The sequence below is a fragment of the Pelobates fuscus genome, chromosome 9, assembly GCF_036172605.1.
Source record: "Pelobates fuscus isolate aPelFus1 chromosome 9, aPelFus1.pri, whole genome shotgun sequence".
In the NCBI taxonomy this organism is placed as follows: Eukaryota; Metazoa; Chordata; class Amphibia; order Anura; family Pelobatidae; genus Pelobates; species Pelobates fuscus.
Window position 1 is genome coordinate 44,981,105 of NC_086325.1, and position 26,158 is coordinate 45,007,262.

Sequence of the window (26,158 nt, forward strand, 5' to 3'; positions counted from 1 at the left end):
TTCGTTCTAACGGGACAAAGGATGCAGGCAGTTGTAGTTCAACATTTGTTAACACGTAGGCATTTAACCAGGGGGTTGAACTATAATTCCCGGCATTCCGCGCGGTGCGTGAAGGCACGAATAGTGGCTACTTTGACTGTGACCTGCTTGTTGACATGTAAGTTTGAGCCTGGGGGAGGGGTAAAGGGATAGATTTCTTTGCATACTGTGTTTACATTTGGGACATCAGTCAGAATTATTAGCACATTCCCCAACCCCTCTCCCAAAGCTTAATAGTATTATTGCAGGGTTGTTCACTAAACTGTGACTTGTTGGTAATTCAAAGTGAATGCATAGGATTTTTTTATTTATTTTTTTAAATAAAATGTACATTTTAGTCAATTAAAATCTGCAATATAGATGTTTTAATAACTAAGCTATGTTATAGCTGAATTGGAGATTTTTATTTCAAAACAGCTATTTTTGCCATTAGAAAATCACTACAATGTAGAGTTTTGTGTGAAACCTTATTAAGAATTTATTCACTAAAAAAAACAAATTGCAGGCAATTGAAATCCGAATTGCAAAAATGGGCTAAAATAGCCAAGGTACATTCACTGTGAATTATAGCACATTGAAATCTGAATGGCAAAATTTAGACAGCTGTAGGTGATGGCTATATTAAAGGGTTAGTCCAAACACTGTGACCACATCAGCGATTTGAAGTGGTCATGGTGTTTGGAGTCTACATGTTCAGTGTTTCACTGAGAAACACTGCACATACTTATAGTGATGTCCCGAACAGTTCGCCAGGAACCGTTCGCCGGCGAACATAGCGTGTTCGCAGTCGCGAACACGCGCGATGTTCGGTCCGCCCCCTATTCTTTATCATTGAGTAAACTTTGACCCTGTACCTCACAGTCAGGAGACACATTCCAGCCAATCAGCAGCAGACCCTCCCTCCCAGATCCTCCACCTCCATGACGAATAGGGGGCGTACCGAACATCGCGCGTGTTTGCGACTGCGAACACGCTATGTTCGCCAGCGAACGGTTCCCGGCGAACTTTTCGGGACATCACTACATACTTAGAAATACTTAGCAACATTAGCAGCCTGCATGGAATGAGAATTCTGTGCATAGACTCCATCCCTCAACAGCACACAAAGCATGATTTTTCACAGATGGCCAATGATGGCATTCTTCCTCCCCGTGCTGCCCTATGACTTCCCTCAGTATGGCCCTCGGGACACCCTTCCCCCTGCAGTGAGGGAAAGTTATGTGAACAAAGGTGAATCAGGCTGCAGGGAGAAATTGGTTATGGTTATAGTTAAATCCCCCCTCTTATAATATTGTAAAGCTCTACAGAATCTGTTGACGCTTTATAAATGGCAATAATAATAATAATAATTATGGTGAAGATGAGTTTTGAATTTATTATTTTGTTAGCAAGGGTTACTTTGAATCTGCTGAATTCAGCTGTTTTCACCTAAAGTGAGAAAAGTGAAATCTACACTAAAGTAACATGCAAATTGCAAGCCTCATGCTAAACACAGTACACTATTAGACCCCGACGTTTAAGTGGAACACAATTATTATTATTATTTTATTATTTATATAGCGCCATCAGATTCTGTAGCGCTGTACAATGGGTGGACTAACAGACCCTCCGACCCGGGCTGTCAGGTCATCCATCAGGCAAGTATCTTTAATTTTTTGTATCACCGCCGAAAGGCTGGGGGCCTCTCTTTGCAGCCATACCTGTGCCAAAGCTCTCCTAGCAGCCAGATTCACCCTATGCAGTAGGGTTTGTTCAGTTGTTGACCAATTTTCTAGAGATCTGGCTAATAGGAATACCCATGGGCCATTAAGTTCTTTTGAGTGAGGTATTACTATTTTGTGAGAGACACTGCCTTTCTTGCTTGTTATTCTTTAAATAAATAAAAATATATATTAATAAATAAATCAAAATGTTTGATAGTGGAGCAAATAAATATCCAGTTGTTAAAACTACTGATAATATTAATTATCTCTCAATTAAATTACCATATAGCTCAGTTTCTCTCAGTAGTAAGACTCAGTAGTAAGACTGCAAACTACAAGAAACAGAACAGAATCCAACAACCAACACAATACTGCTAGTTCACTATCCCTGTGTTCCTGCAATGGCAAATAAAAAACTGATAGGCATTCCTATTTACAGATTTTCAAAACCATTTTGGAAACCATTTTTGGTTGGTCTAATTTTGTAGGAACTTGCTAGTGATTGGCAGATAAAACAATCAATATCAAATAGTACTGCCTGATAATTGGTCCGTGATTGTGGTCACAGGACTGGTCAGAAAGACATAGTTGCTGCATTGTTATTGGCTGCAACATCACTCGTGATTAATGAATGAGTGAATGACGCAGAACAAAACTAATTCAGTCGCTAATTTATTCAAAGGCTGTTAAAATGCGGTCCCGTATTCTTTTGCAGAAGAAATGATTGTAAACAAAAATGACGGTCGACTAAAAACTAATGTAAATGTCTACCATTTATTACCATATTTACAGAGCCTTCAGAAAGAACGAGCACAGGATCAGTCTTCCTAGGTTTACTTAACAGCAGAACCAGTTGAAAATGCACATATTAGGAGCAAAAGAGAACCACTTGTCACTATAGAGAAAATAAAAAACACACAAAGAGAACTGCACCCGTTACACAACTGCCCAACCAAATGTGCTCCCATGGGCAGCAAAACTCCAAATATTCAGTAGATACAGTCTGGGAACATAGATTGGCATCAAGCTGACTTTAAAGGACCACTATAGTGCCAGGAACCACTATAGTGTCCTTTAATAGGATCATGGTATGACAACGATTCAGTTCACCTAGAACTCTTGTCAAGTCAGAAAAGAAAAGCAGTCTCTAGGCTGTAAGCTCGCTTGAGCAAGGTCCTCAACCTATTGTTACTGTGACATTTTGTCTCATTTATTGTTAAATCTCCCCCTTTTATAATATTGTAAACTGCTGCAGAATATGTTGGTGCTATATATATGCCAAAAATAAAAATAAAATAATAAAAATAATACTCTAATTTATTTCATTAATTTAATTTACAAATAAATGCAAATTAATGAACATATCCGTTATCAGTGAAGTTTTTCTGCATATCTCAGTTTGAGGCCATTTAGAGTAATTTATTCACCCCCAAATAATTGCAGGACCTTAAAGAAATACTCCATAGAATTTTTTTTTTTTAACAATTTAGTAGTATACCCTCCAAAAAAAAACCTGCACAATATTTTTCCTGCATGTTTTCTCTGGGGTTATATGGAAAGAACTTACAAAAGTTGCAGATCTAATGTCTGCAGTCTGTGCTGGGAAAACCCCCAACCATAGCCTTCTCAATTTGAAGCCTCAGTGATGGAGCCATGATCGCGCATGCACATAGCTTTCCTATGCTTCTCAATGTAGCACAGCTCATTAAGAAGGGGCGAGGCAGGTGAGCTCTAGGTAGGTATGCTTGCTGCTTCTGTTAGCTCTGTGGAGCTAACCTAAGTGGGAAAATCCTCCCTGGCTGTCTGATTGGCAGTCGGTGAGGTGTTCTGTCCCCAGATATAAAAGTGACAGTCTATTGAAAACTGCACTTTTATGGACTGTCACAAATATGACAAGCCGACGTGCTTTATGTGAGTGGAATTTCCCTTTAACGACTAATATTTCTATATCTACTAAATAAATTATACTTATATACAAATACATTTAAACATTTTAGCTGCATTGTATGTAAGCTGTTACATATTACTGAAGACGATCACAAATTTAAAAATACTAGTATCAGCAGAAACGTGAGGCTGCAGAGAACTCAAAACCACAAACACATGTTGACCATTCTTCACAAGAGGACTTAGAGTTCTGATTCATTTCCATGATAGCTCGCATCAGTGTGATAAATAACATATGCTCCTGCCTTGTATATTTTTAGTAGATAAGTGAGCCCAGGACATCTTTTGTTTGTTGTTGTTTGAGCTAGAACATTTTATACTGCACTCTTAATTAGTGACTCTTTTAAACAAAAAGGTCTTGTTAGAGATGGCGACTGTTTATGACAGTCAAGAACAAAGTAATTTTTTGGAAGGCATAAAAATGTTGTACCATTAATTCCTATGTGTATTGAGTTGAAGGGGGTTCGAGTGGAAATATAAAAAATGTTCCCTAGTTCTAAGTGTTTTCTACTACGAGATTAGCATTTGGTGATCTACCCGTTTATAAGGGCACATTGTTTGTAATCCAATCCTGAATAAAACATTCTTGCCTAGTCTCCACCATAATGATATTGTGGTCAGTCAGACCATCATATTTTTCCAGGATATTTATGAAGTCTGCTTTCCATTGTAGAAAATATGGACCAGAAATCAACAAAACGTGAAATAATTGAGTCTGAACTTCAACGGACTTCACTCTAGGCAAAGGCTAACTATCAGGTCCTCTTCCTGAAACAACAGTATATTTTTGATCCTTCACTTAGAAAATCTTACCTTGGCTTTTGAATATATTATTTCTTGTTTCTTATCTAACATAACATTTCCCCTTGTCCATTCAGTCTTTTATTTTTGTTTCCTCATGATATCTTTTCATAATTAATTTGTATATCCTAGCTAATTCCTTAGCATGTCAGTACCTCCTATATGCTTCTTTGATGATATTGTCTTTATGCCTCCAAATCCTGACAGTTTAATTCTAAATTTATAACTAGCCTAATGTCATATTTTGTTCTCCTCTAATCTCTAATGTTATACTGATCAAATTCTGATTTTGTAAGATGAGAGCCTACAGAATATATAGGAAAGTGTATTTGAGGTTGCTAGTGGTAAATCCTGCTATATACATGATACAAGGAAAATGAATGCACATTTATCCATCCATTCACCAGGTTATCTATTTTAGAAATGTAAAATTGCCATAGAATTCTAATCTCTTTTTTTTAAGTATGTGTCATGGGTTATATAAACACTCTTTCTTCCAAAGTAATATATTTATACTGAACAGGAACTGTTGTACAGAATTAAAAAGGCAGGAAAGTGATCGGACATGTGCCAAAGAATACACTTTGATGTCAAAACTAATTTAAGAATAGAAGGTTGAGGACATTGCTGTTAGGCCACTGTTATCCCACGACAATAGATTTACAGTAAGAGTTGATGACTCATATAAAATGCAGCATAATTCTATTGTATGCAATTTGAGAAACAAAGAAGTCTAAAATTATATTTAAGTGAACAATTCAGTTGTAAGCAATACATATTCATAATGGCTGAAATTTGGACTCAGACGAGTTTAAAGGGACACTATAGTCACCAGAATAACTACAGCTTATTGAATTTGTTCTGGTGAGTAGAATCATTACCTTCAGGCTTTTTTCTGTAAACACTGTCTTTTCAGAGAAAATGCAGTGTTTACATTACAGCCTAGGGATAACGTCACTGGCCTCTCCTCAGATGGCTGTTAGATATCTTTCCTGGGTCATGACTGGCTAAAATGCTTCCAAACATTCAGTATCTCCTCCCTCTGCATGCAGACACTGAACTTTCCTCACAGAGATTCATTGATTCAATTCATCTCTATGAGGAGATGCTGATTGGCCAGGGCTGTGTTTGAATCATGCTGGCTCTGCCCGTGATCTGCCTCTTTGTCAGTCTCAGCCAATCCTATGGGGAAGCATTGTGATTGGATCAGGCTACCATATGTCAGCAGAATGCTTGTTTTTCTGAGTTTAACAGCATGCAGAGTTACAGCGTCAGGTTTGAATACAGTAAGATTTTTACTATATTTATGTAGGCATTAGGGGCCCAGGGGGGCTAGATGGTGGTGTTAACACTATAGAGTCAGGAATACATGTATGTGTCCCTGACCCTATAGTGATCCTTTAACATTTTTCATTTATAGCAACTCATATAAGAACCCATGCAATTATGTAGTTGTTACATGTCATTTCTGAGCTTTAGATAGATGTTTTATGAAAGCCCTTTTTGACTATTTTGACATTTATTTGGATTTGTTTTATTTTACCGCTATGCAGACACCATAGAAGTCAATGTTCAAGAAAATAATGATAGAAATATATTTTGTTATATTTACTAGAAATTTGACTCTTTGACTTGAATTGTGTTTTTTGAAAAGCATTGTCATGTCAGTTTTGCACAACAGCGTATTTGCAATCCTAAGAAATCTCCTGATTAGTTACACTATCTCCTGCCCATAAACATTGTTGTTGGACAATGTTGTGCAGTTAATATGCTGTACATGTTGTCAATACAGGACCAACCTTAAGTCCTTAGGTGCCCTGTGTGAAACATAGGAGTTAGGCCTACCTAAGCATCCACCCACACATTTTTTTTTTATTTAGATACAGTTAGTGTTAAAAGATACGTTTAACATAAAGTGAACACTCCAAGAAAGCTGTTGTAGTTATGGTGCCTTGGTGACCTCCTGTTGAAATTAGTCAAGCCGTTTTAGAGCTTAGTTTATTCAGCATAGAGCCAGAAGCTTGTCCTTAGGAGCTTCTTTTAGCTCTACTGAGCTAAGTCCTATAGTGCAGAAAGAGCTCAGTGGACGATCAAGTCAGCTGATCGCTATAAGCCAATGAGCTAAGCCACGCACTACCAAGTTTAACTCAGACAGAGAACTTCTGGGTCTTCGTTGCCTGTAGTTGAGGTGGAGAGTGAGGCTCGACAGAACCCAGGTAAGATGGCAAACTTGTAATGAAAAACAAGGCAACCCTTATATTTCACTGGAGTTCGGATGAAAAGGAAGAGAGCCTTCAAATAGATCTTGAGTATTAGCTAGTCCAGTGCTCCTTGAATGAACCAGAATTAAAACAGAACACTGTGCACTTGTTCTTCCTGCAAACACAACTGTGTACCCATTATACTGACACCTAATGACGTCCAAGTCCATAGGCACTTCAAAGGATCCAAATTCTAATGAATTTTCTGTTGTACTGTCTGAAGTGAGGAGTTTAGCTATTCATTAGATACTGTCATTATTAGTCAATATATATTTATGTATTTTTTTGTTTTTTATTTGCTAATGTCATGCACAAAATAAAAGATCTCTGAAGAACACTAGTATGTAGTGAGTTAAGTAATTTAGTGCCATCTTGTGGGCAAATACTAAATATGCCTGTTACATTTGTGGTTATGAGTGAATAATACACAGTTAAAGTTCAGCACACACACATTTTATTAAGCAATTTTCAAACAATCTTTTAAAGTCACTTCACTGCTTCACACATACAGGTACCATAACAACTATCCTGAAAACTATCCTAAATTGTAGAAGAGTTACTTGGAGCAGATAGGCAATGATGCAAGTATGTGATGCATATTCAATAACAATATTCTTGTGTTAAAATGTAAATATGTTGGTTATAACCTACTGATATCAGGGTACTTTGTAAGTAGTGGTGGGCTTAAACACAATGTGCTTGTATAATGTGACCAAATATCTGTTTTTTATATGTGAAATAGGGTGAGTTTAAGTAAATTTAAAATATTGTTTAACCCCTTGAGGACACATGACATGTGTGACATGTCATGATTCCCTTTTATTCCAGAAGTTTGGTCCTTAAGGGGTTAAGCACGTATTACAAATGTTTGCAATGAGCCATATTAATGTATTATTATTATTATTATTATTAGTAGTAATCCTCCAAATTAGTAGCCTCCAAATAATGCTTTTTTTTTGTCAATATTTAATCAATAATTTTATCAATTCACAAACAAATAGACAAACACATGAGGAAAAATGTCCCTAGCAGGGGAGGCAAAGAAAACAGAAATATGGTAACAAAAGTGGTAGAAATCACATAAATGTAATGGAGACATCCCAAAAATATCTCATTGAAAAGACAAACAAATGGTGCATACCAATCCGTATTATCAAAGTACAGGATAATGTAACTTGAGTAAAGCAAAGAAAGCCCTGGGAATATGTAGCGGAGCAGAGGTATAATCCACGATATCTCCGCTGGTAGACGTAGTCAGCATGCAAAGTACAAGTAGCGTGATCAGTACAATCCCTTTTTCCCAAGAACTAGACGACACACAGTTTGGGAGTCAACTGAGCTTTTATTACACCACAGCCGGTTTTATACAAATCCCCATGCAAGGGGTTTCCTTAATGACATGCCAGGGGTTTTCCCCTGGTGCACTCTGTGGAAAACTTCTTGTACAGGGATATCTCCCATCATGCTTTTCTGTACTGGAGAGATAATTGTGTAAGAGTACACCTTTAATTACATAATCTCTCCGTACAGAAAAATATACAATATAACACAAAAATACATAACTTGTACAATATTCATCTAAACTTCAGAGCCCCAAAATAGTTCCAGGCAATTGGAGGCTTTTACCGATGTTCTTTCGGGAGTTCATATGAATTACCCATTGATATTACATAGCCATATACTGGCTGGTTATGGGGAGTTCGTGGGTTTTAATCCACCGAACGCCGCTCTATTTATACAAATGGATATAGTCATGCAAACGGCATGGAAGTCCAGCGGTGTTCTTGAGGTTGACTAGCCAATTTGAGTTCCAGGCACTCGACGACCAAACACCGCTGGGCGTTCGTAAGCAAAAATGGCCGCCCGCCACGTGTTCGGTTATACGAACAGCAGCCACCCATTAAATCATTAGCGTTCTGCGGTTTCTTGATGTTGCCAGTTTGTTAATTGGAGACACATGACTCCATTGTGTGGTCTCCCATTCGGTGGTTTATTCGTTTCACGAACAGTATATTCCACTTCTGTTCGTGAAAACAGCATACGAATGTCCCCAGTCTTTACAGGTAGAAATAAACGAATGGACCCAGTCTTTTGTGTACGGAAGTGGCTAGTTTTGCCACAGCATAGTCCAGAGGTTGATGTGTTTTGTTGGGGGACTATGGCTTATGTACTAAAGAGAGTGAGGTAAGGTTAAAGGGACACTATAGTCACCAGAACAACGACAGCTTAATGTAGTTGTTCTGGTGAGTATAATCATTTTTATTCAAACTCTGCCTTTTTAGATGGCCACTGGAGGTGCTTCCTGGCTCAGTGCTGCACAGTAATCAATGTCTCCATGCTCTGCATGGGGACGCTGCACGGGGAAAGCATTGGATTGGCAAAAAATCAGCAATTCTGATTATGTCACCAAAGGGGCGGGGGCAGTGCCGGACTACCTATCCCTCTACAGCCCAAGAACTGATCTCCCTGCATCCAGGAAATCTAGCCAAGGGGCCCAGTTGAAGTGATAACAGTCAAATCATGCTTTTCTATATATACAGCTTGAGAAGGACTGTACAAGAGCAAAGACAACTTTTCATGACTTGACAATACATCTTTAATATTATTTATACCATTTTGAAAACACTTATTTTACTAAATCTTACCACTTATCCCTATCAATATGATCACAGCTGGAAGGGAATACATGTACATGCATATCATCTGAATTGATCAATTAAATGTAGCGTTCCAATAGTCATGCATGTGGTAACAACACTATACAGTATTTTTATAGGTTAATGTCTTTGATTGCATTATAGCATAATGTTTATCGAATATTGTATTCAATATTTATTAACATTAATAAGATGAAAAGGGCAACTTGGCCAAAATCAGAGAAAAACATTATCGGAACCCCCTCAAATTTGAGCTGGATTGAAGATTGAATGACGTGATCCGAAACTGTTCACTAGGAGGAACTTACTGGCATCATATCTTAGGTAAGATTTTCCTGAATTGATAATCAGGAGAAATGCTGACATTCTATCAAATATTGACCTTTTTGGACAACTGAGTGGATAATCCCTGGTGTGTATTAGATCCTATATATCCATCGAGTGACCATACAGTGTGTGTGGCCACAATTTGGCAATTTGTGTGAGCAGAAGATACTTACACTGGAATAGACCGATTTATTGAACTATACCTTACCCAAATTTATAGATTTTTTTCGAGAAAAATCTTGATGCCATTTTGTTTCTATGCAGGCTGCAGTGAGAAATAATTTAGTGATTTTAGAGAAGGGTGTGCAGTTGGTGTTTTGTGTCTTAAAGGAACCAAGTGCTATTTACAATTACAATTATTTATATAGCAGCAACCTATTCCTCCGCTCTGTATCATAGGTAAATAAGGCAAACATTTAGTTCTATAAAACATGTTTGATGACATACCGGAACGGTAGGTGAAGACGGACCTCCCCTGAAGAGCTCACAATCTAAAAGGCTATAATTGCTTACTCAGTGTGGGTCAGTGGCTTTATAAACTAGAACAAATATTGCTTGGACAATTCCTCCGAGTTACCTATACTCTTGACATGACCATGTCAGTGTACATTTTGCTAACTTTTTTTTTTTGAAATATTCACAATTCACTATTTAGTAAATAAACTATGACGTTCTCTGAGATCTTAAATATTATAATAATATTATCATAAAATATAATGCATATTATTGTATGATTCTAACATGACATACATCTCATAGCTGGTATTATCGTTCTATTAATTTTGGTCTGTAAAACATAAACAGGCCTCACCATATGTTTATATGTATATTACAGAACCCTTTTTTTTTTTTCATATGTTGTAAGTTAAATCATCCAGTGGAAAACTGCATAAAATAGGCCAACAAAACCAATTGCCCAAAATGAATTAAATTGGACTAATTTTCACAGGAGAGAGCCTGCAAAAGCCACAAAAAGAAAAGACAAAACGACAAGATACATAGCCCCTAGTTTGTTCTTTCCAACATTTGTAGATCAACCAATGGGAACAAAGAGACCCAGAAATTCCTTTCTTGTGTTGTATTTGTAAGAAGTCTGCCAGAATACACATCTCTGGGGACTAAATCCTGTACTGGAGCATTTTTTATTTTTTTTATTTATGTGTTTATTTTTCCAAACAAACTTCAGTTGTATTTATTTGTTTCTGTATAATAAAAAAATAATATTATTAAATAATAATTAAAATAAATGAAAAGCTTACACCACAGAATGAATGTTGACCTAAAATTACCTTTTTTTAAACAACTAAATACCCATGGGAAATATAAAGAGTAACAAACTATTATTTTCACAAGCAAAGCATTATAATGCAAATACTAAAGATCATCTCATAACAAAGGTTCAGATATATTTTTTTTTTTGTGATTAAATTATAAGTTCCTTCTATAATTGTTTATTTTTAGTTATCTTTATTCTTGTGAATAATTTCCATGGCAGAATTTTTTCTTCATTATTATTTAAATCTGTAATGTATAACAAAGACAAGCAAAGTCAGCGATGCTAATATATCTGAGACATGTTCTTATCTCATAGAACAGGACAAAATAGAATATAGAAAGCAAAAAAGGAAGCAGTAAGGGAGTCTCCAGGGGTAGAACAAGTCATACACTTGATTAGGAAGAACTTACCAGTCTGAATGATCAAAACATTGTCATAACCAGGGCAGTACCTAGAGCATTTGGCACCTGGGGCGTGTCCTATTTTTGGCACCCTGCCACCCCCTTTAAAATATAAAAAACAACCGCAATTTTTTAAAATGTATTTAGCACTGAGCAGTGTTTGTGTGTTTGAATGTCAGCACGTTTTTGTATGGAGTATGTTTGAGTGAATGTAGGGATATGTTTGTAAGTGGTGTTGGCGTTTAAATGCAAGCATGCATTTGTGTGTTGTGTGGTTTTTGAATGCAGTGGTGTGGTTATATATAATGATGGGGTTTGTATTTAGTGTTGACGTTGAAATGCAGGGGTGTATTTGTGTTTAGTGTTGGCGAGATTCTGAAATGTATGCACATGTACGTGTTGAGTGGGGACCCTAAATAAATAAATAATGGGGGGACCTAATTTCCCCCCCAGGTCCCCACCCATGAGCAGCAAGTGGGGACAACAAATAATAAAGTGACTAGGGGTCCCCAGGCTCCTAGTCACTCCCCCCTATTAAAATACCCTACTTACCCCCCTCACCCTAATAATAGTGGGGGGCAGGGGGGGCAATAAATTAGCCCTGTAAAATAAAACTTCATACTTACAATTAGATGTCTTCTTTTTTTTTGTTTCTTCAGCCGCAAAAAAAAGGGCAAATAAAAATCCATAATACCTGTCGCAACTGTTAAAAAAAAAAAAAAAAGAGTGCAAAAAAGAAATACGCCTGGTCCCGCCGTTTATATTATTATGCGGTTCACAGGTGGAGGTGCGGGGGGGAGGGGGGGGGGCACTATGTCCCCCCCCCATTTTAGTTATATTCTGTTCCCCACCATGGGGAAACGGGGGGACAGCTGCCCAGTCACTAGTACTTTTAAGTTTGTTTAGGCAACATGCCTTTTGGGGGACATTAGGTCCCCCCCATTATTTATTTACTTAGGGTCCTCACCCGCCGCTCATGAGTGGGGACCAGGGGGGACATTACATCCCTCCTTTAATTAATTAGGGTCCCCGTCCGCCGCTCATGGGTGAGGACCAGGGGGGACATTAGGTTCCCCCCCCCCGTTATTTAGGTTAGGGGGAATAATCGCGCAGCTAAAGATTGCCGCCGCCACGTGTTCGGCCATACGAACGGCGGCCACCCAGCCGACCGTTTAGAATGTTGGTATAATTGTGGTTACTGAGGCGCGAATCAAGGTGAAAAGGGTCAAGGAGCAGCACACGCCTGCCCTGGGTGGTCTGGCTGTTTGGCAGTTTGTTCGGTATACGAAATAGATAGGTTTCAGGTGTTCAGTGAGTTTGTATACCAAACTATGCAGGGTATCAAATAAACAAAAATTAACAGCATGTAATGCAGGGATAGGGAATCCGTCAACTGTTCCTTTAAGAGAAGGAACAACCATCCCTGATTTTTCTTTAGAAATGGAGACAGTCAACCAACCAATATTGGTTATAGAGTTATACGTGAGTGGCGACTTAATGAGCTTAAATGCTTTACAAACGTGGTTCAATAAAGTAACAGTAAAACTAGAGAGGGTTTTAATAGAAACAAATGGATCTATCGTTTGTCAAGTCTCTAGCTTTTGGGCTAAAGAGTATTCCATTGTATTAGACATTTTTCAAAAAAGTACTTAGTGATTTAAAAAAGTAGCAGTGATTTAGCAGCATCAAGGATTTAATCTCCTGTTGAACTTGAAGAACTTTAATAGTGTCATTAGAGGGATTAGCTTTGTGAAACATGCAAGTTTAACCAGCTGTGTTTGTATTACTATGTTGGTTGCAAATAATGGCTTTGTGAGAAGCCCATAAAGTTTGAATGGAAATATGTGGAGTGGAATTTTCTTTTTCAGATCTTGTCGGCTCTTACAAACTATCTCAGGGAAATATAAAAAAACTGGATTCAGCTGCCAATACCTTGGACTAGAACAGGAATAAACTCTTATGCAATAATAAATATCCATATGGTCTGACCATGATATGGAATGGACACCCACCATACCCATGATACTGACCTCAAGGACACAGGACCGAGACAACATTAAAAATCAATCTGCGTGTGTTGTTCTCACTATAATTTACATTAATAGTTTAGTGTTATTATCTTGTTTTTTTTTTATTTAGATTTATGAAATATAAAAAATTTAATTCAGAAAGTTGACTGAAGCTGGCTTTTCTATAAGTAAGATAAAACTGGAGAATTGTTCCAAATTGTCAAGTAGATTTTCATCTTAGTTCAGCTCCAAGAGTCTCCATTAATATTTTTCTTCTTTCATGGATTTTGACAACTATTTAGATATTCATTCATCAGAACATCATTCATAGGGGAACAGTGCATACTGGGAACAGTATAACTTGTAAGTCTTTTTTAAAGATCTCTTCAAATAACTTTTTTTTATTTGGAATGAATTGTGCTGTAACATCATGTTCTTATTTTAGAGTGCCTAGAAGAGAAACATGTCTGGCATTCTTAAGGTTGCATGCAGGGGCGTATTAGCCGCGAGGCAAACAAGGCATTTGCCTTGGGCGGCATTTTCCGGGGGGCGGCAAAAAAAGCCGCCCCCAAATGCCCAAGGCAAATGTCTTGTTAGCCTTGCGGCTAACAGACATGCCGGCGGGCTGCTGGGCGATCGGGTGGCACTGCCTGGCGGGCGGGCGGCCGGCCGGCGAGGGAGCACTTCCCCTGAGCTGTCTGCTCAGCTCCCTTGCCAGCCGCAGAGTGAGGCTGGGAGGCGGAGCCGGAATATGACGTCATATTCCGGCTCCCAGCCTCACTCTGAGGCGCGCGAGGGAGCTGAGCAGACAGCTCAGGGGAAGTGCTCCCTCGCCGGCCAGCCGGCCGCCCGCCCGCCAGGCAGTGCCGCCCGATCGCCCAGCAGCCACTGGACCACCAGGGAGGAAGAGACACCCCCCTCCCCAGCATTCCCAAAGGTAAGGAGGCTGGGGGGGGGTGTTAAATAAAAAAAAAATGTGTTAAAAATAAATTTAAAAAAAATGTGTTACAAATAAATTTTAAAAAAAGTGTTAAAAAAAAATAAAAAAAAGTGTTTAAAATAAATTAAAAAAATGTGTTAAAAATAAATTAAAAAAAATGTGTTAAAAAAAATAAAAAAAAATGTGTTAAAAATAAATTTAAAAAAATGTGTTAATGTGGGTGGGTGAGTGTGTGTCTGTGTCTGTTAGTGTCTGTGTCTGTTAGTGTGTGTGTCTGTTAGTGTGTGTCTGTGTCTGTTAGTGTGTGTGTCTGTTAGTGTGTGTCTGTGCCTGTTAGTGTGTGTCTGTGTCAGTGTGTGTGTGTGTCAGTGTTTGTGTCTGTTAGTGTGTGTGTGTGTCTGTTAGTGTGTGTGTGTGTCTGTTAGTGTGTGTGTGTCAGTGTGTGTGTCTGTTAGTGTTTGTGTCTGCTAGTGTGTGTCTGTTAGTGTGTGTGTGTCTGTTAGTGTGTGTGTGTGTCTGTTAGTGTGTGTCTGTTAGTGTGTGTCAGTGTGCGTGTCTGTTAGTGTGTGTGTCTGTTAGTGTGTGTCAGTGTGTGTGTCTGTTAGTGTGTGTGTCTGTTAGTGTGTGTGTGTGTGTCTGTGTCTGTTAGTGTGTGTGTGTCTGTGTCTGTTAGTGTGTGTGTGTCTGTTAGTGTGTGACTGTGTGTGTCTGTTAGTGTGTGTGTGTGTATGTCAGTGAGTGTGTGTGTCTGCTAGTTTGTGTCTGCTAGTGAGTGAGTGTGTGTCTGTTAGTGAGTGTGTTTGTCTGTTAGTGAGTGTGAGTGTGTCTGTTTCTGTTAGCGAGTGTGTGTGTGTGTATTTAGAATGCGGGGCGGGGGGAAAGGTTGGGTGGGGGTGGCGCGGGGGGAGGGGGGGGCGCCTGAGTTTTGTCCTGCCTAGGGCAGCACAAAACCAGGATACACCACTGGTTGCATGGCAGACTTTAACAAAGAAAATAGAGAGCATATAAGGACCAGTTGTAGAGTTAAAATTCTAATTATTAAACACTACTGGAACATTTTCTAATAAGGTCATAGACCAGGCTTCCCCAAACTCCGGCCCTCGAGATGTTGCTGAACTATAACTCCCATGATTCTCAGCCTATCCATTTCATTCATAGAATCATGGGAGTTGTAGTTCAGCAATATCTGGAGGGCCAGCGTTTGGGGAAGCCTGTCATAGACTAATATTTATTGCAAGTATAGTACATTTCAATCTGACACACTGCATATGATAAGGCTGTAAATCTACACTAAAAGAGAAAATAAAAGAAAAAAATGCAAAGATTTATTGTGGCAAAAATTAAAAAAATTAAAAAATAAAATTGGACAGAAATGTCCTACAAGCCTAGGGTGTTGCACCAAGAAATCAAAACAAGTCTCATTTTACTCACCCACATTAACTGCAAATAATGGAAATATTTTTTTAAAACTTCCTAACGACCAGTTACTTGTTTTAGCACCATCACAATGTAGTCTCCGAAGCTCCTAAAGCCATTGTGTCAATATTAGTTGCTATACTTTTTTTTAGCATTTGCAGCTCTAAACTGCCTTACTATGATTAAATAAATAGAAAACGCAATTTTCATATAGAACTGTCAAAGACCAGGTTATGATGGCAGCCATAGAACATAACTGATCTCTAAGGATTAAAAATATTCAGACGGTAGCCACTCTGTTGACTATATATTCCACACTACTAAACAATGTGAGTATCTGCAATGGGACACAGAGTTTAAACATTATAATATGGAAACACTATTAATTGGCACTTGGCAAAAATATTATTTAAAACTTTTGTAACACTTTTTTTTTCTTACTGTGGTTTTGCCATTGTAATTTTTTTTTTTGTCTTCTTTTGGATAAAGTTAGAGTAACATGATTTGCATGATCAATCCAGAGAACAAGTGTTGTAAACAATACATTCAATTATTGATTTCTTAGCATGAATATCCTTTCACAGCATGTTTAACCCCTTAAGGACCAAACTTCTGGAATAAAAGGGAATCATGACATGTCACACGTGTCAAGTGTCCTTAACGGGTTAAACTGCACTATGCTGCTTCAGATACCCACAATGCTCAGCAAGACATGCTTACATTTCTGAAAACCCTTCAATATATTCTTTTTTGCTCTTAGAGTGGAGGATTTTTTTTTAGGATGGAGAAAGATGTTTTTTCAAGGACAATTATGTGTCTGTTAGTCCACCCATTGTACAGCGCTACGGAATTTGTTGGCGCTATATCAATAATAAAATAATAATAATAATAATCTAAAGTTTGATGGGCACCAGTTCTCTTATGTGACTCAATTGATCTAAGCACTTTGATGTGTTTCTTTTACAGGAGAATAGTCATTGCCATATATACACAGACTTATTCACTAAAGTGTGAATTATAGGGATGTAAATTGAATTTAAAATTATAGGCCAAAACCTCAAAACTGAAAAAATAGCTGACTTGGGCATTTTTTTTTCAATATATCTATTAAGGCAAAAATGTGTAAAGTTGTAAAATAAGTTACAACTTTTAACTGACTACTTTTGATCAATTGATCTTCTTTTCTTTTCTTTTTGTTTTATTTAATAAATTTATTTGCATTTGCCTTTGGAGTCATTCCATCCATTCCTGTATGCCTAATTGGATATGGTGGAGGAGACCAGAAGGAGATAAAAAGGGGGTAGTGGATCACCCTTGAAAGATCCCAAGGTGCTTCACTCTAGAGCCAGGTGACTTTTTGGCTCTACACTTGTGAGTTGTGAATTTATATCATTTTTATTTATCCTTGGTTATTTTTTATTTTTTTTTAATTCTTTATTTTTTCGTGCATATAGGCTTAACAGACATGTTTGTGGTACCCCAAAGGCATTCCACTCGATTATATCAATGACATTTGTTACAGTGGGGTATACAGAGACACGTATTTATCCTTGGTTATAAGTACCATCTGCACTATAATTTGTATTGTTCATTATTTACAGATCATTGTAAAAAAGTTATTACCAATATATTCATCTGTTCAGGTATCTCAGAGCTCCACTTATACTTTTCCTTTTTTACTAACCACTAATTACTGAAAACACCCCACAAGACTTGCCATTTTAGAGATGCTCTGACCCAGTTGTTTAGCCATCACTATTTGTCCTTTGTCAAAGTGACTCAGATCTTTTCGTTTGCACATTTTTCCTGCTCCCAACACAGGCAATTCGAGAACTGACTGTTGACTTACTGCCTAGTATATCCCACCCCTTGATATAATTCATATTATTCTTCACTTTACCTATTAGTGGTTTTAATGTTGTGGCTGATCAGTGCAATACTATTAAAATATCTAAGCAGGAAATGTGAATATAGTGGTTGCCTAGTTTTGTATTCCAGGAGCCTTTATATGATTATTACCCAACTCAATTGAACTAATTTTGTTGACATTGGAAAGATGACAGAATGGTTAACTGGAACCTGTAACTCTAAATACTGCAACTGAAGTCCTACCCACTGAGCTGTTTGACATGGAACATGTAATGAGTCCGTGATAAACTAAAACTCAGCATTCCTAAAGATGTGTCTGTTGGCCTTTTGTTTGTCTAATTTTTTGTTCAACTCACTTTTTGCGGCTGGTAAAGTAACCTGGCAAATATTGCTAGATTGTGACCCCGAGGTCTTAATTTCCTCCATTCTTATGTTTGTGTGAGACAGCAACCAAAGCATAGTGCTTCCTATGGGCCACGAGGTAATGTAATAGCGATAAAAACGTTAACTCCAGTATAGAGGATCTCATTCAAAAAGTGAAAAACCCTTTGTCAGCAGTTTTAGCTAGTTTAAGAATGGGCAGAGTGAGACTTTTTTTTTTTTAAATCTTTAGCCATTGGCCACTTTGAATGATGGATTCAACTTTTGAGTGAAATATCTGTCTGAGTTTAAAGTGTTACGTAGTTTTAAGGTTTAAAATCTACAGGAATAAAAACACAATTTAAACTCATGGTGCAGCTGGTGTAAGTACATCTCAGTTTCTGGAGAACTCACCTGAGGATTTGCTTAAAAAGTTACTCCCACTACAGCCTGGTAGGAGTAGCTTGGCACCATTCCATGGTAATTGGCCAAATGGTTTGGCCTTTGACCTGGTTACTAGCCTTGCGCTGGGACTGCTCTGCAAGAGACCTACGACAGCCATCATTCATTGGTTGAGAGCGTCAGCTGATCGCTCTCAGCCAATGTATGCTCCTCTGTGCATAATAATGTGCACACAATTAACATTAGCCAGGTCTTTAATTGTTTTGGGCTGGCTAAGGACACCCTAGTGACACCTCCAGTAGGGGTTAAACTCAGTACTCACTGCTCCCTTTGGGCTTATGACTTAGTTCAGTGGATGAAAGGGTTTAAATCACGGAGGCCTAGACCGCCTAGGCCTCCTACCACTCGCCAGCGATGGGCTCTCTGCCTCCAGCAGGTCCTCTCCTTTCACCTCCTGGGGTAAACTTCAGCCAGAGTGCCAGCTCCATTAGAAGAAAGGTAAGCCTGCAGCATCCCAATCAGGGCATCCTCAGACACTGCAGCCATCTTAATAAATCAGCAATCAGGTAAGACAATCAACTCCTCAAATCTTGTGAAAGTTTTTTTTTTTTTTTTTTAGTATATGGAAAGAAGGGAAACAAAGGGAAAAACCTGTTCCAGCCTTCTTTCTAGCAATGGTGAGTACCCTCTCCTTGCACACATACTTATACGGTCCCATTTTGCCACAATTGTATCCCATAAGTCCACACCCCTTACTGTGTGGCAGCAGTCATGCCTCCCCTTCCTTACAGTCCAGGGGATCCCTGTAACGATATACAATTTCCTCCTAACATCACCCATGCTTACCTCTTGTATCAAAATCTACCACCACCAGGGTAATTTATAAATTGGGCGCCTTAATTCACTCCAGCATATCTGATTAACAAACCCTTATACATAGCAAAATATGCATGTATAGAAAATACCATTAAATAGGTCTCTTCAGATAACGTGATTCTTATACAAGACAAAGCAGAACTTAATAAAGGAATGTTTGTTATAAACAAAAATAGTCACAGTGCATGAATAAAAAAGATTATAAACAAATGAATTACACCAACAGACAGATGAAAATAAAAAGCAGAAATTTTTACAGAAAATCCTTTTGTTATCCCATGTTAGTACTGTAGCCCCATGTAGCCAGAGCGCAGCTAAGCGGAAAAAGGCCTTGACAGGGGTTAGGAGGCGGGCTTAGGAGGAAGTAAGCAAGGGTTGGATTATGGGTAAATAGGATGGGCTATTTAAATGAGCAGCCATCTTAGGTGAGTCATTCTAACTTTCTACCCGGTTGAGTTTGTGTTCACCTCGGTGTGCGCGGACTTTGCTCGGTTGGGATTTTCTTTGTCTCCTCTGCAGGACCGATGGACGACGTGGAGCGATTGCTGGAGGGGATCAGGTCGGCGGCACGGCATCAGGGTGCGGACTGGCTACGGGCACAGCTCGGCCCTGCCCTAGCGGAGGCGGCGGATCGGGACGGCGATGGCGGGAGACCGGTCAGGGCCCGGAGGCCCCCGAGGAGGCTGAGCCCGAGCATGGGGCCCGGTGAAGTTGTTCCCGGTAGCAGTGGGGTTCCGGTTGCGACCGGCAGCAGGCCCGGGAGCCGCGTGGTTGAGGCCTTGCCTCCCCGCGTGCGGACGGAGCCTCGGACGAGCGCTCGGAGGCAGAAGGATTTCGTGGACGGGGGCGCTGCTGCTGTCGGGTCGGAAGTGGCCGGGCGGCCCCCTGGCGTTGCAAGACCCACGGAGGGGAGGTCCGGGCGGGCTTCCCCCCCATCGGAGAGTACCGAGGATGACGAGGCCGGAGCCGGGAGATCGCATGACCGGCCTGGGAGGCAGCAGGCAAGTGCAGGGGGCTCCGGCCGGGGCCCTCTTGGCGGGAAGGTTGTTAAGGGGAGCTCTGCCACGGAGAGAGGCGGGAGTAGGCCAGTGGGGGGTGCCCAGGCCTTAGTCCCAAGGGGGGAGGGTCCCGGGGCCCCTAAGCGCAAACGTAGGTCAAAAGGTGTGAGTTCCAGGGGCGGGGGGGGGTCTCTAGAGGTGGCCGGGTCAGATAGCGGGTCCCCCGTAAGGGTGGCAGGTAGGTCCGGGCTGTCGGGGTCTAGTCGGAAAGGGGGTAGGGGTAAAGGGGCGGGGGGAGTAGGCGTAGGAAAAGGGGTTACGGAGGTGGCCAGTCGGAAGAAGGCAGGAGGTCGGGGACCGGGATCCTCGGTAGAGGTCGGGCGGCGGGGGGGCCCGGATTCTGAGAGTGGTAGCGATAGTCCATCACCCGTTAGGTCGCAGGGGTCCCGGGAGGCGCGGGGGAGGTCGGGTCGGCACTGCTCCCCCTCGGACAGCTCGGCAGGGGAATGTGCGGCAGCCCCTAGGTATGGTCGGCAGGGGCGGCCTACTAGTAGAGACGGGAGGAGTCGTAGCCCCAGGGGGTCCAGGGTGCCACGTGGTGGTAAAGGTCAGCGGGAAGCTTCGGTGCAGAGCAGGCGCTCCCGGGGTCGTGACGGGAGGGGTATTGATGTCCGTTACACCCTACCCAGGACTTCTTCTCCTTGTCCTAGGTCTCGGAGCCGCTCCGCCTCCTCGCAGGCTGGGCACCGGGTGGGCTCCCCGGTCGGCGAGACAGCGGCGGAAGTTCCTCTTCCTGGATGTCGGGCGATCCGCAATGCAGCCCCCGCCGTCCCGGTTTCGGGGGGCTTGGCCGGTGAGTCCAGTGGGTCACTACACTCTACCGCATTAATTACTACACTTCAGGCACTACTCCACTCATTGGGGGCGGGGGGTGACACTAGCGGCATCGGTCAGGTGTGGGCTCCGGGCGTTGGGGCTGCGGGCTCTCGGGGTGGGAACTCCACAGGGCCTAGTTCGGGCGGGGATATGGTGTTGCCGCAGGAAGTAGGGGAGCTTGGGAGCGAGAGGGCTGAGTTGACAGGGGGCATTCCCGACGCGGCTAGACAGCACGCGTATGTGTCATTTGCGGGCCCGTTGGGGGTCCATTTGAAGCAGGAAGTCAAGGATAAAATATGGAAAGGGGAGTTTTGTGAGATCTTCTCCCTCCTCCCCTTGGAGGACTTTATAGACCTCAAGGAGGAGGATTGTCAGGATCCCGCGGGCGGCTGCGAGGGGAGGCTGCAATCCGCTCGCGGCACTCACCCTCCAGCCGTCCACGGTCCCCTTTCTGCCAGGTGTTCGGCGGGCGGCATCCTCCCAGCCACGGGTGCCGCCCGCGTCTTCTTCCGGGTCCCCCAGTGGCAGCATGCATGACGCTGCACGCTGGGAGACCGGCCAATTTGTTACACGCCGGGGTCAGTCACCTGACCCGGCGTTAAAGGCTCAGTGCCTCAATCACAGTGGGAGGTTTAGTTATCTCCCACGTGTGATTGTTAATTCTGATTGGAAATTAGCCAATCAGAATTAACCTTCTGGTTTATATACTTACCTTTCCTGTTCCTCCCTGCCCTGTTGTGGTCTTTGCTTTATAGTATTGATACTGAACGTGTGCTTTCTGGTTACGTACTCTCTGGCTTGTTATACTGACTTTGTGACTTTCTCCTACCCTTTGACCTCGGCTTGTTTCTCGTTATTCTGTTTTCTGGTTCCCCTTACTCGGCTTGTCTCCTGACTATTCTGTGTGTGCTTAGCCCGGCCACTCTAAGGACCGGTACGGCACACTTTCTGTGTGTGTGTCTGTGTGTGTGTTGGCGTGTTGGGTTCCCCGAATCGTGACATTACAACAGGGCCATAATGGAACCTGCTGACATACCACAGCTCCTAGTTAATCAGGAGGCTAGAATGGATGGCTTGGACCACCGTATGGATCAGTTTGCTCAAGCTTTGCAAACCATACTGGCTCGCACTGCACACTTGCAGCCTGCCGTTCAGGAGGTTGCTGCTGCTGTGCCCGAGCCCATTCCCACTCCAGCACCCGTTCCTGCCCATGTAGTGCATATGACGCCGCCACAGCGCTACAGCGGTGACCCGGCATTGTGTCGTGGTTTCCTCAACCAAATTGACATCCATTTGGTGATGAATCCACGTTCCTATCCCACTGACAGATCTAAAATAGCCTTTTTGATAAACCACTTGTCAGGGAGAGCTTTAGCATGGGCTAATCCCATGTGGGAGAATGCTTCCCCAATGTCCTTTGCAGACTTTTTGACCGCTTTCAAACGCACATTTGATCAACCCGGTAGGGTTGCTTCTGCTGGCAAAGCTCTGCTTAGGGTACGACAGGGTAATAGATCTGTAGCGGATTACACTATCGAATTCCGCACTCTAGCAGCTGAAGTGGTTTGGAACAATGATGCCCTCGTAACAGCCTTTCAGGAGGGTTTGGCCGCTTACATACTGGATGAAATAGCATCCAGGGAATTGCCTGTTCTTTTGGATGATGTTATAGACTATGTGATCCTTATTGATAACCGCATTAGAGAGAGGCGTAGTCAAAGACGCCTGGATACACGGGTGTTTCCTGCCCTACCCAGCACTGCATTACTAGCACTACCCGCTCCTAGGTCACCATCCCCTGAACCCATGCAATTAGGCGCTACGGGGTTAACTGAGGCTGAAAGAGCGTACCGTAGAAGGGAGGGGTTATGCCTTTATTGTGGTAAGAGGGGGCACCGCTGTAATGCATGCCCTAAGGTACAGGGAAACTACAGCACCTAAGGCCTAGAGAGGGGTCGGCCTCGGGTGTTATGACTTTGTCCCCTCATGTGTCCATCTCCAGACCATTTATTACGGTTTCTCTTTTAGTCAATAAAACCACCATAACAACTAAAGCCTTGATCGATTCAGGTGCGGCAGACAACCTTATGGATGAGAATTTTGCCAAAACCGCAGCCTTGACTTTGATCCAAAAGGCCACACCCTTGGCCGTTGAGGCCATAGATGGTAGACCGCTTGAGAAACCTCTGGTAACCCATGAAACCCAAGAAATCATTATGTCTGTGGGTGCTTTGCACAAGGAAAGGTTAACCTTTCAAATAATTGACTCCCCTACTGCTTCAATCGTTCTGGGTTTTCCATGGTTAGTTAAGCACAACCCGGTACTTGACTGGGGTTGTTTAGATATACTCTCCTGGGGGGAATCTTGTCAACAAGTCTGTATGGCTCATGTACGTCCTGTTTGTTCACTCAATGTGCCCACGGCTAAACCACTTTCTGTTTCTGTCCCTTCTGTGTATGCAGACCTTGCATTGGTTTTTGAAAAAAGGGAAGCAGATAAACTACCCCCACATCGGGAGTATGACTGTGCCATAAACCTGTTACCGGGTACTATGCCTCCTAGGGGTAAGGTCTACCCTCTTTCTGAGAAAGAAAACCAGATCATGGAGGAGTACATACGGGAATCCTTAAGTAAAGGTTTTATTAGAAGGTCCTCTTCTCCTGCTGGTGCTGGTTTCTTTTTTGTGGCAAAGAAGGAGGGCGACTTGAGGCCATGTATAGACTACAGGGGTCTGAACAACATAACGATTAAAAACGCCTACCCTATCCCCCTCATCACTGAGTTGTTTGATCGTGTGAAAGGTTCCAAGTACTTCACCAAATTAGACCTCAGGGGGGCTTATAACCTCGTCCGTATAAAGGAGAATGACGAGTGGAAAACAGCGTTTAATACGCGCAGCGGGCATTACGAATATCTGGTCATGCCTTTTGGACTGTGTAATGCTCCTGCTGTGTTTCAGGACCTCATAAACGATGTCCTTAGGGATCTTTTGCATGTCTGTGCCGTGGTGTACCTGGACGACATACTTGTGTATTCCCCTGATTTGAAGTCACACCATAATCATGTTAGGATGGTGCTCAAGAAATTATTACAGAACGGACTCTACTGTAAGTTAGAAAAATGTTTGTTCGATCAAACCTCGGTGCAATTCCTTGGTTATATAATTACTGAACAGGGTTTCAGTATGGATCCTGCTAAATTGGAAGCCATACTGTCCTGGCCACTTCCCCAAGGACTTAAGGCTATCCAGCGTTTTATAGGATTTGCCAACTATTATAGGAAATTTATAAATAACTTTTCACCCCTTATCTCTCCTATAACGAAGCTGACTAAAAAAGGTCTACACCCTAGGGTTTGGACTCCCGAAGCCCTTAAGGCCTTCGAAACTCTCAAGAAGGCATTTGCCTCTGCTCCAGTACTGCACCACCCTAATCCTTCTCTTCCCTTTGTTATGGAAGTAGACGCTTCTGAGTCAGGTGTGGGAGCAGTACTGTCACAGAGGTTATCGCATGACGAACCCCTCCATCCCTGTTGTTTCTTTTCAAAAAGGTTGTCCGATTCAGAAAAGAATTACGATGTTGGGAACAGGGAACTTTTAGCTATTGTGTTAGCTTTTAAGGAATGGAGGTACTTATTAGAGGGTTCTAGACACAAAATCATGGTTATTACTGATCATAAAAACCTCTCCTATATAGCTGACGCTAGAAGGTTATCTGCCCGGCAGGCTAGATGGTCCCTATTTCTTTCACGTTTTCAATACGTTATTACCTATAGACCTGGTTGCCGTAATGCCAAAGCTGACGCTATCTCCCGACAGCATGAACCTTTAGAATTTGTTAACCTGACTCCTGTACCTATTGTTCCTGCGTCTCAGATAATAGCTGCTACCCGTTTGGTTGTTTCATCTCCTTTTCTTGATAGTATTAAGACATACCAAACCCAAGCACCCCCTGTGACGCCGGCTGGTAAACTATATGTTGAAACAAAGGACAGAAAAAAGCTGTTAACTTTATTTCACACCGCCAAAACTGCTGGTCATCCGGGAGTAACCAAAACCTATAAGGGCCTCCTTCAACAGTTCTGGTGGCCTTCGCTTAAGCAGGACGTAGTAGAGTTTGTACAGGCTTGTCGGGTCTGTACTCAGTGTAAGTCCCCTAATGTGAGACCCCAGGGTCTTCTCTTGCCTCTGTCTATACCAAAGAAACCATGGACCCACTTATCCATGGATTTCATTGTAGACCTTCCTCTTTCTGATGGTCAGACGGTGATTTTGACTGTGACGGATAGGTTCTCTAAAATGGCGCACTTCATTCCGCTTAGAAAGCTTCCTTCTGCGAGTCAGTTGGCTCAGGTGTTTGCCAAAGAAGTGTTCCGCTTGCATGGGGTTCCTCAGGATATCGTGTCTGACAGGGGTCCTCAATTTGTCTCTCGGTTTTGGAGGGGCTTTTGTGCTGAGATGGGGGTCTCCTTGTCGTTCACATCCTCCTATCACCCGCAATCTAATGGTGCAGCCGAACGTGCTAACCAGTCTGTGGAATTGTATCTGCGCTGCTTCACTAATGCGCACCAGGACGACTGGTCTCACCTCCTTCCGTGGGCTGAGTTTGCCAGGAATACGGTGTCTCACTCGTCTACTGGCTTAAGTCCTTTTGAGGTTGCTTATGGGTTTCGGCCTTCTGTCCTTCCCGGTGCGTTCTCCGACAAAGGAATGCCCGCCTTGGACCAGCACCTCGCCTCTTTGCGGAAGACGTGGGATCAGGTCCATGTTGCGCTATCTCGTTCAGCTGCTGCTCAGAAGAAGTTTGCTGATCGCCGTAGGGTTGCGGCCCCTTCTTATATTCCGGGTGATAGGGTATGGTTGTCCTCCAGGAACCTCCGTCTCAAGGTTCCCTCGATGAAATTTGCTCCCAGATTTCTGGGTCCCTACAAGGTGTTGCGTAGGGTTAACCCCGTTTCCTACTCCCTTGACCTGCCTCCTTCCATGCGTATTCCAAACACG

The 26,158-nt window shown here is 42.0% G+C and overlaps 1 protein-coding gene across 1 annotated transcript in view; it reads left to right on the forward strand.

Moving 5' to 3' along the window:
* Window positions 1–108: 108 nt before the first annotated feature.
* The window catches only part of LOC134573563 (immunoglobulin alpha-2 heavy chain-like), a 62,300-nt gene continuing 36,250 nt past the window's right edge, over window positions 109–26,158 (forward strand). The window contains exon 1 of the mRNA XM_063433344.1: window positions 109–157. The gene's annotated coding sequence lies outside the window, so the exon portion shown is untranslated. The remainder of the gene's footprint in view (window positions 158–26,158) is intronic.